Raw genomic sequence first — 16,300 nt, 5'->3', positions numbered from 1 at the left:
AGTATCCCAGGGCTCAGCAGTTTAGACACCTAGTGCTTAAGTTAGATGTCACCCATATGGCAGAGCCACCTCTGTCCCTCCAGGAAGGATGAGAAGACAGCATTTGCTCATTCCCATTCTCTCATTCCAGCTCCAACAGGCATCAGAGCTGTTATTCAAACTCCAGTCATCTGCAACCTAGTCAGGAGTTTATTCCTCTATACCATGGAGCAGCTTCATTGTTAATGTTTTCATCTCCTGAGCAGATATAGAAGGACAGGCTCTTCTTTCAGTGGTAAATGGAGCATTTCCCCAGATTTAAGGGTGACTATAACCATTGTTATAGTCAATTTTAGTACATCATAGTAGCAGTTAATTTACTATGTGCTATAACTATGTAGAGGCAACTGAAACACCTGTATGAGACACCACTACATACTGCTTGATGCACCCATTATACAGGCACTGACACTTTGGACTGACATACCAGTAGCATTCATACATTATGAGAGCTCTGTCCCACAGTAAGTATCAGGCTACTTTACAGTAGTTGTCCACCACATGCTGACAGTTGTCTGTGCTACCACCACTGTCTTGTCTGCCTTTGGTATAACATACTGGCACATTAAGCCTGTTGGCCTGCATAGGCTGTAACAGTGTCTATGTCCCTGTAACCTTTTACTGTCCCATTCCGGATGACATGCCCACACTGGCACATGCACACACACCTTCCATGACCTCTGATGGTCAATAGCACAGCCACCCCAGGACATTTGGCATTACGGTACTACATCCTTGTATGGACATCTTCAGATAGAAACATAAAACATTCTATACTTATTTAGCATTATAGCCTTTGGCATCATTGCACAGCTAGTAGATTTTTTGTCCACTTTTAGCTACCATTAAGGCTGCTAGTCAGATGCAGACATGAGATTAATGATTTTGTTTTCTCTCTCTCTTTCTTTGTCACTGTCCCACTTTTATTCTTTTATTTCATGTTTGCTGTTTTATTTCTCACCATTTGTTTTAGTGTTTCATACAGTGTCAGCAACAGCTGTACCAGTGCTACAGAAGCAGTCCCTTCTCTGTTGTCTTGCCCTGCTGTTTTCTTCTGGCTCACCATATGCCTCCAAGCCTGCTTCTCCATCATGTGAAATAGATTAAGTGGTAGGGGGGGACTAAGAGGAATTTGGTGGCTTCTAGTGGTAGATCACCATAGGGTATTGTCACACCATATGCTAACACTGCTGATAGATCACATTATGTAAACCAACATTAGTTGGAGGAGGTAATGGCAGAGTTGGTGGACCTAAGGCTTAACACCTATGTTATTCACCTGTAGACAAGTCTTATGCAGCTAGCAGTGTTACACCACTGCCAGGCATGCCACCTGAAGTAAGCCCCGATGAGAATGGCAGTCATTGTGATAACTGACTTCTGCCTTAGTTCCATTTAGGGTAAAATGAAATGGAGCCATGACACAATCCTATCTCAGTTATGGCATTCATCTTCCTTGTTTATCACCTCCCTCTCCACCACTATGTTGTTCAGTCCTCTCAGTCACCACTAGACCTATCTCTCTCAAAATGTGTGTCTATCCATTGTCAACCATCATCCCCTTAGTGTTAGCATCTCCCCCACTGTTTTTTTTATGTATTTTATGTTTGTTCATGTGTCTCAGCTTCCATCCTTATAGCATCTTTACATCCTGTGACATTCCCTTACATCCTTCTCCATCTACTCTTTTTGCCCCCCCCCCCAAATATACCCTATCTCCCTCCTACTCCCAAATATTTCATTGTTGTGTCCTTCTGTTTGATCCTCTGCTTGCACTTTCCTCTCTGTGATGTTCTTATTTTCCTATTTCCTCCCCATTTGAATGAATAAACTTTGTATGAACCTTGCTGTGAGCCATGTAATATGACTTACAGCAATTCTTGTAGCATCATGAGGTAGTGCATGTTGTTTCACACTCTTATGTGCATCCAGCATCGTTCTTGCTGCTGGTCATGAAGTCTGTAACTGCACTCATGAGATGCTTCTCTATTTGCTGCCATTGTCACTTACTTTGGCAGATTTATTAATAAGTTAACAGTTTATTGCCTCCTTTGTCATTGCTAATTACCTTCGAACAATACAGGGTATGTCAGCATCAGCATGGCAGCAATGCCGGAGTGTACCCAAATATGCTTAGTGCTTCTGTGAAGTTCTGGGTTCTGCAAACCACTGCTTTTTTATTTTAGTTTCAAAGAATATAGCTAAAGGGAATAGGTATGTAACAGAAATACATGTTTCCGAACTTGAGTGCAAAAACACGTATTTGAGATGCAGATGTAGCTATATTCAGGGAAACTAAATGTCAATGAAAGAAGTCATACAGCACTTTGTAATTCATTGAAGCACTAACCATTTCTTTAATACCCTCCACTAGTGTTGCTAACTCATCTCATAATCACTAGAAAAGCTTGGCAAAACAAAACAACAAAAGTTGACCATTTTGGCCCATAACTGTTGTATCATATCTAAATATTGCTTTTTTATAGGACCACAAAAAATTACAAGCAAAGTGTCCATTACAATAGTTTTGCTTCTGGAACTCAGTTTGAAACTGACTTTCATTAATAAGTCTAAATGTTTTTCAATAATTGGTCATAAGGCATTAAGCTTCACAGGTCTGTATGCTATAGCCAAGGAAATGCCTTATTTTATGAGAGACATTTTGTTTGTTTCTATTATTATGTTTTTAGCCATTTCTTTCCCCCATGCAGTTGACCATCAGCAGATGCACTAGTGCTTCTTCTCCATTTTCAGGTCTACCTAACTCTCTTAGACTCCCATGGTCTAAATCCAGTCAGGGGAGGTGCTGAAGAGGTTATTGATGCATTCAGATTCCTATCATATTGCTGTAACTAAGGTTTCTGCTTACCTACCAATTTTCCCCCTCTTATCACATTCATGTAACACCCTGTATCAGCGATGAGCAATGGCAGACGATGTCAAATCACTCCTCAAGTCCTCAAGGAGCTGATGTCTGCAAGCTGCCCCTCACCATTCAAGAAGCACTGTGCAGATTCCCCACTCTCCACCAGGAAGCACCAGCCACTTCATGTGCCTGTGCATGTACCCCAACCCTCAAGAGTGGGATTGCCCATTCTTACTTGCTACAGCCTCACAGATGCCTATGCTGCTAAATAAATAGGGCTTTATCCCTCTACTCCACTGTGCTGTTGGTTTTTCTGCTTCTATTCTATGTGCTATATCCAATGAAATGCTTGGTCATGTGCATCATTTCTGTGTCATAAAGGGATAAAACCCTGATTATGACCTAAACAACCTGGGTTCTACCAAACGTCTGGGCACGGGAGGAGCTGGTGAAGCTGAGAACAGAATAAAGTGACTTTGCCTGTTCACTTCTCTTGAGAGGAATGTGGTGCACATCTGGTGTGTATGTCCAAGGGAAAATGAGAACTGCATTGGACACTCATGCAAAGGGAGGCTGGACCTTTGAGGACATCACCAACAGAGTCAAGGTGACATTCCTCTTACCACCTCATTTCTTGTCTTGAGTCTTTGCATACATACAGAGGAGATATGGGGTAGTAAAAATACCTTCTATAAGTAGCAGGACTGGCCTTCAGGCTCTCTGTCATCTCCATTTCTCAGCTGTACCACAGAACATAACCAACATCACTACTATGTGGGCCTTTAAGACCCCAACATCTGATAGGAAAGTCGAACTGGACATATGGAAACATGGTTCAGTGCCCCTCAGCTGTCCTTGATTGTTGCATAATGTCCCTGATTTTGCCACATTTCTTCTGCTCTGCCCTTTGGAAAAATTTAAATTTTCTGATAAACCACTGAGGATTACAGTCAGACAGTAATATCAGAAATTAGAGTTTCATTTCTTATTATTTAAAAAACATCTGTTCATGCACAACCTAATATTTTATAAACTTTTAAGTAAATTAAAGTAATATTTAAAAAGTGTCCCTGATTTTGTGATTTGTCCCCTCATTATTTTTTGGCTTTTCCAGAATTCTTGAGCAAAGAAGTATAGAGGTATGCATGGTTCTGAGGCAGAAAGGGAGCTTATGAAAAACCTTACTGCCATGGAAGCAACTACTCATCCCACTAGTAAGAGATGCAAAATACTCAATGATATACAAGACCCTTTTTTCTCTTTCTGTTTTCTATGTTATAACAAAAGCAATGTTTGACTGTATTTCTTTTATTACTTTATTTTTTTCATCAAGACCCTTGTTTTCTCTTTCTGTTCTCTATGTTATAGCAAAAGCAATGCTTGACTGTATTTCTTTTATTATTTTATTTTTTTATACTGTCCCCCCCCCCCATACATGCACACAACTAATATCATGAGCTATGCAGTGTCTCCTTGTTTACCAGGTCTAGAAAACTCAGTGGACTTGCCATGGACTTTCTCAAACACCTATTTAAGTCTGGTGGGGAGATCAAATAACTTTCCCAATATCATGTTGCTGCTGAAGAGAATTGTTTTACTATGTCCTTAATTCCCTTCTCTTCTACACTCCTGTACTGTCCAGTGATGGACATGTAAGAGACATGCTGTTATACTGTTCCACCTCTGTGGTGACACAGCCAGTGTATTGCCTCCCTGAATACAATACCTTCCTATGAATCACCAGTATCTTCCAGAGATCGATTGCTAGGTGCACCCAAGAGCATGACCCCACCCCCCCCCCCCAGGGTTGGCATGCCTATCCTCTCCTTGTCAGCACCTCAGATATCAGAGCAACTAATCAAACTTGGTCACCTAGCCCATAGTCAGCACTTTATCTCTCAATGTGGATTTTTTTTTTCTTATGTATTTATTAAAAAACAGTACTGTACTCAATTTTACTGCATGCAAAAGAATTAGAAAACAGTCCCAGGTCTCAGGAACAGCAGTGTGAGTCCCAGGTTTCAGGAACAGCAGTGTGAGTCCCAGAGTTTTGCATCAGGATTCATATCTATCCTAGTGTAAATCTTGGGTCTTAGGAAAAGCAGTAAACATAAATTGTCTTACTTAGATGTTGAGATATGAATTTTGATATTCATGTTGAGAATACACAACAACTGAGTTGTGATCAGAGAGACCCAAGCATAATTCTTTATAGTTCATGAAGGTTTAAATGCCCTGATGTACTATGAATTACAGAAAAAATATATAGGAGTACAAAATATATTTCAGCTTTAAAAGTTGTAGCATACTTAGGGGTTTCTCTTCTTCCTTCCACATTAGCAGCACCACACTTTCAGTTAACTTTCTGTGAATTATCTGGATGACTGACAAATGTAAGTGCATATCTCCTAACTTTAGGAAATTTAGGGAGACTCCATCAGTAGCGAATGTCTCTCCACCCGTTGTTTTGGGAAACAGTTCCAAGCACAGCGCTGCTATTCTGCTTTAGCTGGAATGGTGCTGTTACAGCATCATCCATGCCATCTGCAGAGTGTGGATAAGTACTGTGTCATTTATTATAGGAACTAAGATGTCAAAGTGGCTAAAATGTGTGTTCTTGATGAAAAATGGGGTTAGGCAAAGGACTGGTACTCCATGCAAGAAGATCTTTGAAATTCCCAACTAGAACTGCCAGAGTGCTCTGGAGGTTTTGAAAGTATCCACAGTTGTTTGGTTGACTCAGTTTAGTCTACAGAAACAGCTGGTTGATAGATGGAAGACATTGACATTTCCTGGGAAGAAGAATATTTCCATTCCCCTGGGAGTATGTGATCTTGTAGATAGTATATGTACTTACCTGGGAATACTGGGAGCAGCCCCCAGCATGGGGGGGGGGGATCCCCTGCAAAAACACTTGCTGTTGGTTTTCCTCACTCCAAGATAATCCTCGGAGCATGTGCACAATGTTTCGACATTAGTACATCAAAATTTGGAACATCGACATTATGATCATTCGATCATAAATTTCATATTATTTATGTATGTATGTATGTATGTATTAGGTTCATAGGATGATACTAGGCTACTGGCCTGAAGGCCCTTATAAGCCTAGCCAAGAATTTCACCCATGTTCCCTCAAAGTCAGCATCTGTTTCCCCCGTCCAGCAGGGGCACAGGTGAGGGATCCCAGGGGTGTATTTTCTGTTTCCCCATCCAGTCATCCAGGTACTCTGCTTGACATGGAGAGAAAGTCTATTCTACAAATGGGGGGAGTCATAGGACAAAAATCTATCCCGACAACAAGTTCTATTAATGTCACAGACCAGGTTAGGGCCTATTTATTAACTGCCATTTCTTATCAGAATTTGACAATTCCAAAGTTTCTTGTAGGCTTACAGGTTGACTGACTGGGCTTGTGTGTATCCAGTTGCTTCATATGTTTTTGAGCTGATTTGGAACTGCTTAAAAGTTTGGAATTTTTGATCTTTGTGGTCAAGCATTACTGCCATGTTAAAAGACCACTCATTTCCAAGCTTTTGAACATTGATAACAGATCAAGCTAGACTCCTTCAATGGATTTATTAAACAGTTCCGCTTGATGAACAATTGTTCTGTTTAAGAAGCTGTACAGTCTGTATACAAACCAGCTTTGAGAAAAAAGAAAAAAAAAATGTTTAATTCTCACCTAAGAAGAAGCAATACAGAGCCTTAAAAGAAAAAAAAAGCATTGCTGCAGGGGAAATAAATCTATGAAATTCACACCAAAGAACAATCCTGGATTATACAGATTGATTTACTATTTAATGAAAGCTATTGGATGATTAATAATTGACATATTTTGGAATGACTTTTAAATAAATATGCCCTTTGGGCTTCGTATGAAGGTGCATGCTAGAGTGGGTCAAGGTCAGAAGTGAACACAAGCTCTGGTCAGCATTAATGTACATGGTCCAACTATGAAGACATTTGTTTGAATACAGTGTAGGAGAAAGTGCTGTGTACAGAGGTTTAATGAATCATCTTCACAAATTATAAGACTGCATTTGTATGTTACTGAATACCAAAAATTGCCATCTATCTTTCTGTTTTGGATTTTCGGTTGTTATTGTTATCTTAGAAGTCTATATATGTTTTCTAGACTGAGCGGATGAAATTGCTTCTCTCTTCTGTTCTACTTGGATTCAAATGTTGATCTTATTTGATTTTCACACTTTAATAAACAAAATCTTCTTGACAATGTTGCTAACACACAATTTCATTAGTTGTATTCTTCTATTAGGGATTTCTGTCTTGTAGGAAAGGATGTCTCTTACCTTTACAAGCATTTAATAATGGCCATCAGGAATGACTGATATCTGAACTGTTTGGACTCATATATTGGTGTTTTAGCAGCTTATTGTTAAACGCATTTTCTGCTTGCTTATTTATTTTTACTTATTTCATTTTAGTTCTCATACCTATTTTCAAAGCAGCAGGACTCTGCTATTAAACATTTACAAAAATTAGTATTGTGTTGTTGTTGTGTGATGTTATCATAAATGTGACCATCTGTGGTACTGATAATTTTGTGTTTTAGTATGCCTGCTGAAAAATGCTAAGAATACACTCCAGCTGACTAGTTTTGCTAGATAACTGATTTAAAATACATACTCATAAGAAACATTATGTCTGCCATTTGAAACTTGCTCATACAGGCCTTACAGTGGATAAGCACATACTGCACGGTTAAACTACCTTGCTGCAGGGCATATCTGTTAAGTATAACAAAACGGAAAGCTCAGGTGGGTAAAGACCAAGCCAGATAACACAGACACAGAAATCAAATGAAAAAAACTCTCAAGGAACCATGGAAAAATGTAGGCAAAATTCTTAATTATTAAACCACAAGAAGCCTTCAGGCTTTCACTAAATGCTTTTTCAGGTTGTCTAACACAAGAAAAAAAAAAAAAAAAAACAAGCCATTTAAATACTAACTACTTAATCAAATAAAAATTCTTGTTGGTTGCAGACTTAATTACTAGCAGACACCAATTAATTAAAGTCATTTAAAATCAATTAAAAACTTCAGCATCAAGCATACAATAAAATCATTCAAAAATAACAATACACTATTCATTATTAATTAATCTAAGATGCTTCATATTGTAAACAAATAATTCTTTATTTCCCTTATATTATGTGAAGAAACTGTGCTGCAGTTACAAAAGATCTATGAATCTGAAACAGAAATTATGTTATAAGGAACAGAATACAATTAGAAGTGCAAGTTAAAGTCAGAGGAAGGGTACATTTTCCCTATAACGATTGTATATTTTGTAAATAAATAACTAAAAGCAATATATTTATAGATCGAATTACAAAGTATGAGTATAAATACAACAAATGCTCAGATTGTAACTATACATTTAGTGTCTATCTCAACGTTTATTCTTTGTTCATCTTTCCATGTACATAAAATAAATAGAATGCTGAGGTAACAGATATGTGATGTCTCAGATAAGAAGGAAGCTTAGTAATAATGCATTATACAAACATATAAATGGGTCTGATGAAACATTCTTTTAAGTTTAGGGTACTTCAAAATATTCCTATGAATTTGAGGGATGGAGATGTGATTTCTAAAACTGAACATATAGAATATAAACGGATTAATACATTGAGAGCTGATAGAAGTCCTGAGCTGAGTGGTATGAATACTATGAAGCCTGTATTAAAAAGAATTTTCCCCGTTTCAACATGGTGCCTTGAGCTTTTTTCCCATTTGATTTCCATTACCTATAGATCTGCTAGCTGCTAAGAATACGCTTTGTAAACGTGCAGCATTTTAACTGTCATTTACTGATAAACATGCAGCATTGAGACTGTAAAACCATTTGTCCCGTCCCCCCTTAAATAACTACACAACACACAAAAAGACATTTGACGACCTTTATTAAAATGTATTATACAATGAACTATGTACACAAAAAACAACATTAATTAACTTCTTCAACAACGATGATCTCCGGGCAGCATCACCACTCACCCTGGACGAACTTTACCTCAAGGCAGCGTACCAACTCACCTTGATACCTTCTCTTCCGGGGCAGCGTACCTACTCACCCACATAAAGAGGCAGCATACCTACTCACCTCACACCATATGAAAACCATAAACCAATACACCTTCTTTAAAAGGGGAACAGAAGAGGACAATCCTGTCCCTCTTCTCCGTCTCAAATTGCCCACCTCCACCATCCCTATATAAAAGAGGAGGGTGGGAGGGCCAAAAACTCACGCCAAATGTGCCTACTTCCACTAATCCCAAACCCTTAGTACTGTCAGAAGTCCCACCTACTCCTACCTCACTTCCTTTTACATCTCCCTCTCTCTTTAACCCTTTCACCACCACAAACCCACTATCCTAACCAACTGCAATCCTTCCCTACCTTTCTACCACTATACCCTCCACACCCCTTTACTCCCTTACTCGTGGGACCGGGACAACTTAGTTTGTCCCAAACTGCATTTGTCCCCTCCCCCCTTAAATAACTACACTACACACAAAAATACATTTGATGACCTTTATTAAAATGTATTATACAATGAACTATGTACACAAAAAACAACATTAATTAACTTCTTCAACAACGATGATCTCCGGGGAGCGTCACCACTCACCCTGGACGAACTTTACCTCAAGGCAGCGTACCAACTCACCTTGATACCTTCTCCACCGAGGCAGCGTACCTACTCACCCACATAAAGAGGCAGTGTACCTACTCACCTCACACCATACCAAAACCATAAACCAATACACCTACTTTAGAGGGGGAACAGAAGAGGACAATCCTGTCCCTCTTCTCCGCCACCAGCCTGATCCCAGGCTGTTCCCCCTCCCAAACCTTAGCCGCAATCATATCCTATAAAAAGAGTTTCAGATGCAAATTAAAAAGATCCAGACCCACATCATTAAGGTGTACTCCATCTGTCCGATACCAAGACTCTTCTCCATCCCCAAAATCTCTATGGTCAATAGTATGCATCCCCAAAATCCTTAATCGCCTAGCCAACCTTTGATTCACACACCTTCTAACCCTTTCAATCGCCTTATGACTATATGCAGCCTTCCAACACCAACGCAGAACCAACTCTGACCACACAATTTCCATACCTGGGTACAATGCCTGTAATCTCATCAAATCTTGCAACATAATGTCCACCAATTGTTTTTTAGGAACAATGTCCAAGTCATTACCCCCTAAATGAATGACCAATATACATGGACAACCCACCTTCAGTTTAGCCTTTTCAAATTCATGTAACAACCCATCCCACCTAAGCCCCCTAACACTATGCCAAGACATCGACCACCATAAATGTGCTAAACCCAAATTTACCCCATCATCCATAACTAAGGCATGCTTCTCTGCCTAGTGGATGAACAAATGCCCCAAGATGATAATGTGCTTCCTTAAAAGAAAAGAAGAAAAATTAATCATCAGACCACAACTTATCTAATATAAGACAAAAATGCATTTGAAGACCACTCCCCACCCTTTTAATCAATTCAATAGAACTACCCTCTCTAGCTAAATCTGAAGCCCTACCTATCCTGAATGAATGAGTTGCAAATCTCTCCACCAGAAATCCCATACAACGTAAAACCTTCCTCACCATAAGTACGAATTCTCTACTCGACACTACCTTCCCATCCACTGAACAAAAAATTAACTGATCCACACTCCCCTTTCGCCTCCTCACAAATTCTTTTGCCCACATTACTGGACAAATGCAATTATTCCTGTCTGATTTAAGCACCACCACACATTCCCTACCGAACTTATCTGTCTTACTCCTCCTTAATGCAATAGTAACCTCACCCTCACCTATAATGACATCCTTCCAATATAATGAGCCTAACAACTCCGAAATACGAAAAGTGCCAAAATATAACCATGTACATAATGTACCCCACATAAAATAATCTATAGAGCCCGTTTGCAACAAACCTAACCCTTTCCACAAAACTTTCAATATAACCCTCGTAATTGACCATCCTTACGTTCCACCACCATTCTACCCCATCCCCTTAACATACACCCTAATGTCCAAGACTTAGTGAAATCCTTCAACCTCGCTACCTTAGCAAAAAATACTAATCGCCACCAAATCCACCTTAACCATCTGCAAAGCCCTGCCTAACCCCCAAGCACGAGCTACATAGTGTAGTAGTAATTCTTCTGACCGTATCCCTTCCTCCTCTGGCAGCTGCAAAATAAACTGATTAAAATCAGAAAGAGCCCTACCATACGCCTTCCTTGTAGAAGGGGCCCAGGAATGCCATACCAACCACCTGGCTACATCGACCCAAGATTCCACACCTCCTCTGGCAGGATTTCTGGCACCTCCTCCGCCCATGAAACCAACCCTCGAAACCTGCGAAACTGAAATCGGGACAAACTATCAGCAATCTCATTCCTTACACCAGGCACATGCACTCCTGTAAAAGAAACATGTATTAGAAGGCTCTGCAAAATCAATTTACGTAATACCAACAATAACAAGCCTGACTTAGCTGTATTCTTTTGCAATACCCTCACTACAGCCATATTGTCTGAGTGAAAAACTACTCGTTTGCCCCTCAACTGCTCCCTCCACACTACCGAAGCTGCCCATATAGGCATCAATTCTAGAAAGGCCATGTCCCGCTTCCATACCTCCTTCCAATCCCGAGGCCATTCAGCTGCAAACCACCGACCCCTAAAATAGGCCCCCATGCCAGCACCCCCAGCTGCATCTGTAAAAAACTGAAGTTCCTCCTGCCCCACCCAGTCTGACTGCCAAAAAGATATCCCATTAAATTGTTGCAAAAACCCGTTCCACAACCCCAAGTCCTCCTGCACCAATTGGGTTACCCTAACCCAATGGTCTTTGCTCTTACCCCCTTTCAGCAAGTATGCCAGTGACCTACAAAAATGCTCACCCTGGGTGTACCACTCGGCAGGCAAAATTCAAAAGCCACAGAAACTCCATAACTGAACGAATCCGAATGTTATCCTTACCCAACACCGAACGTATCACTAACCTAAACCTCTCTATTTTATTCTCTGGTAAACAAAACAATCGCCGCTCCACATCAACTGTTAATCCAAGAGATTCCAATGCCCTTGCCATATCCTCCATCTTATGCTGGGCCAACGGTACCCCTAACTCCTCACACATGACCGTAAACTCCCGCAAACCCTCCTGTGCTCCTACCTTTCCTTCACCCACCAACAGAAAATCATCTAAATAATGCACTGCCTTTTGCATCCCTGCTTTTTGCTGCCAAATCCAATGCAATACTGTACTGAACTTCTCAAAAGTCGCACATGCCACTGAACAACCCATGGGCATAGCTTTATCAAAGTAGTACTTATCTCCTACCCACATCCCCAATAGTGGCCAATCCTCAGTCCTAATAGGCAACAATCGAAAAGCCGACTCAATGTTGACCTTAACCAACCATGGCTCCCTAAATACCCTAATCACTTTTACTGCATCATCTAAGGAAGCGTAATGCACCCTAACCTCCTCTTCTGCAATAAAATAATTTACTGAATTCCCTTCCGGATAAGACAAGTGCTGTATCACTCTGCATTCCCCTTCTCGCTTTTTCGGCACCAACCCCAAAGGTGACACCCTGTAAGTACTAAAAGGCGGACTATCAAAAGGACCCAATAACCGCCCTGCCCTACTCTCTTTCTTCAAAAAAGCCACCAAGATGTCCTCTTTACCTTGAAAGATCGTAAATTCTTGCAACCCCCCCCCACCCCTTCCCACTGTGGACGTAATAGGAAACCCTGAAGATGCAAAAACCAAACGGCTGCAGGTACACTGAGGTGCCCAAAATACACAACAACAGCAAAAGTAAATTAAGGCACCAAAGTTACACACTGGAAATCAGTCACTGTACTTTATTGCAGAAGACAAACGGTAAGCGCTTTCACAACTTAATGTTGCTTCATCAGACCACATCACTACAACTGATGCTTGGTTAAATACTAGGACAATTAGTATGACATCACAATTTAAAGAGATATTACTCCACTAACATAAGAACATATATCGATATCCATAAGAAAAATGCATAAAATATATAGAAAGGTGTGTATTTACACACAATAATATTTAAAAAAGGGGGAATGTCATCCCTGATGGTTATTAATATATATATATATATATATATATATATATATATATATATATATATATATATACATACATACATACATATACACACACATTTTGTGCACATATAACCATAATAGTACAATAAAAAATATATAAAAAAAAACTCATATTTAGTGTTTAAGCCGTCTTGCCTTAAGGTAAGGAACTAATGAGGTGCAACCATTCAAACCAGGATATCTGTCTGCTTGTAATTTAGTGATCCATTGTTGTTCTAATTCTTCAGTGTGGTTTTCTACATCACCACCTCTGTTTGTCCTTACTATTTGTTGTAAGATTAAAAATTTAAAACAATGACTACTGTCTGTATTCAGGACATGATTAGCTAGAGCATTTGATTGCTTCTGGTTCCGTATGTCCCTTATATGTTCTAACATTCTTTCTTTAAAACTCCTATTTGTTTTGCCTACATAATAGGCATGGCATGCTTGGCAAAAACAAAAATAAACAACATCGACACTTTTACAATCATAGTAATTCTTCGTATAAAGTTTAAAACATTTCACAGGATGAATGTACTCATTTTAGTGTAGACATGCTGACAAGCAGCACAATTCCTGCACGGGAAGGTGCCCTGTCTGTTTGAGAGATTTTTTTCTAAAAGACTGATATTCTCTATTACAGAGCTGCTGCTTTAAAGACACATTATTTCCAAAACTGAAGTCTGGGGTGTCACCAACTGTGGAAACCAGACCTGGTATTTCATGTAATAAGTGCCAATTCTTTTTAATAATTTCCGTATACTTATTGATGTCACTTGCAAATCTAAACACTATTCTAAACTTATTTCTATCAATACTTGTATCATAAGGTATACTTGTATCAGCACTATAAGAGCTCATGTATGGTTTACATCTTGTAGATCTCAATTTCCATGCATCTGCTATCGCTCTAGTGATTTCTGAGCTAGAATAGCCTCTTGTTTGAAATTCGTCTTGTAACTTATTTAAAGCAACTACTACCTCTTCATCATTATTATGTAGGCGTAGGCTTCTATAGACTTGTCCTTTGAGGACATTTCTAGGTATGTGTCTCGGGTGCATGCTTGACCTGTGAAGACAGGCATTAGTTCTTGTGGGTTTGTGATAAATACTGGTTCTTATCTGCTTTAAATCAGTAAGGGTGACACTCGCATCCAAGAAATCAACACATGTATCAGAAAAAGTAAAAGTAAACTTCAAAAAGTCTGTAGTACTATGCAGGTAATCAATGAAATTACTGATATTTTCACCATGCCCTTTCCACAAGACAAAAACATCATCCACGAAACGGACGTACCAGAGAATGTAGCTAAAAAATGGGTTAACATCTGACAAAACATATTGTTCTTCCCATCGTACTAGTGATAGATTGGCGTAGCTATTTGCACACAAAGTGCCCATAGCCACGCCAATCTTCTGTAGAAAAAATTGATCCTGAAAAGTTACAATGTTATTTTCAAGTATAATCTCCAATAGTGCACAGACTAGCATAATCTTATTAGTAGTCAGCTTCTTATTCATATCGAGGAATTCTCTTATTCTATCAATACCCCAAACATTTGGAATACTAGTAAAAAGAGATTCAATGTCCATGGTAAGGAATACAAATTATTCATCATTATCAATGATTTCCATTCTATTTTGCAACCGCTGTAAAAACATTTTTGTGTCTCTAAGAACTGTATAACAACTATCCAAGAACTCATGTAAAATGCCTTCTACAAAAATAGATAGGGGCTCAGTGCACCATCCTGCTCCTGATACGATGGGGCGTAAAGGAGGAACCGTGGGATGTTTATGAATTTTAGGGAGTCCATAAATCCTAGGAACTAGAGGTTTTTGTACTGAAAAATAATTGAATAAGGATTCATCAATTAATCCTGTAATCAGTAAATCAAACACTAAAATAGACACTTTATCAGTGATAGCAATTACAGCTGTTTTTGTCAGCATTTGATAGGTACAAGTATCTAATAGCAAAACCTTCATCTGGTTAACATATAAATCTTTGTCCATTAATACAATTTTACCACCTTTATCTGCTGGTTTAATAATAAGAGAATGTAAATCCTGCAATTCATGTAGAGCCCTATATTCTTCTGTATTTAAATTATGAAAGGTGCAGCCTTGCGTACCAGGAATATAAGCTTCATTAAAAGCATTTTCACAGATATCTAAAAATCTTTGTATGCCTGGTGGGGTGGGGGGTACAAAAGTGCTAGGTTTTTTGTATATATTTACATTGACATTTTCATTATTACGAAACATGCATTTTAATGATAAATTCCTACCAAGCAATTTCAAGTCTGTTAGCATTTCAGTTAAATCTGCCTTCTTGGCAGGTATAAAAGACAAACCCTTATTAAGCAAACTGTTTTGTTCATTAGTTAGAGTAAAGGAAGAAATGTTAACAATAAGATCAGTTTTTACATCCTCCTTTTCTTTGAAAAGTGTGCAGTTCTGTCCATTTGATATTCCCTTGCTGAGTTTCCCATGTTGGGATTGCTTTTGGCTCGAGCTCTGAAAGAAAGAGCTGCTTTCAAAGTGAATTCTCCCACTTTCAAATTCTCTAAAAAAACACTAGTATCTGTAGCATTTGCTTGTGAAGTGTCTATTGGAGTCTTACCTATAGTGTTTGCATTCCTTCGTTCTTCTGACTTAGAATTTTTATCCATATTCGATGTAGATGTATTCCCATTCACTATAGAAGCAAAGGATGCAACTTGGAGAGTAGGAACACTAGAATTTACATGTTCTTGGTCAGTTTGTTGTATTGCCATGCTTTCCCTCATCTCAGTAGCTTTAAAACAGGAAGTGGAAACCTGTGTCTCAGTATTTAGTGTCCTACTAGTTCCTCTGTTCACAGTAGCAGGATTATACAAAGGGGTTCTATTTATAGGGTCTCTCGGCCATGAGAAGACATTATTGTTGCTAAAATCAGTTTTATCTCTGTTTAATTTATTTAATTTAACATTTTGAAGCTTTTTCTCATAGGCACTAATGCTTTCATGCAACTGGCCCATTTTATTAAGGGTGATAGTCGCAGGAAAGGTTACAGATATCTGTTTTTCTAGTGTCACAATTTCAGTTTTCAGCTCAGTTTCAAGAGGTGTAAAAAACTCTATAAGGAGCTCCATATACTTGGAGCTAAAAGATAAATTCAATTCTTGCCACTTATGTAAGAGTTCAGGATATGTATTCCC

The sequence above is a fragment of the Protopterus annectens genome, chromosome 6.part0 (assembly GCF_019279795.1).
Source record: "Protopterus annectens isolate FY-2018-M chromosome 6.part0, PAN1.0, whole genome shotgun sequence".
Classification (NCBI taxonomy): Eukaryota; Metazoa; Chordata; order Ceratodontiformes; family Protopteridae; genus Protopterus; species Protopterus annectens.
Note: the sequence above shows the minus strand (reverse complement) of the source record.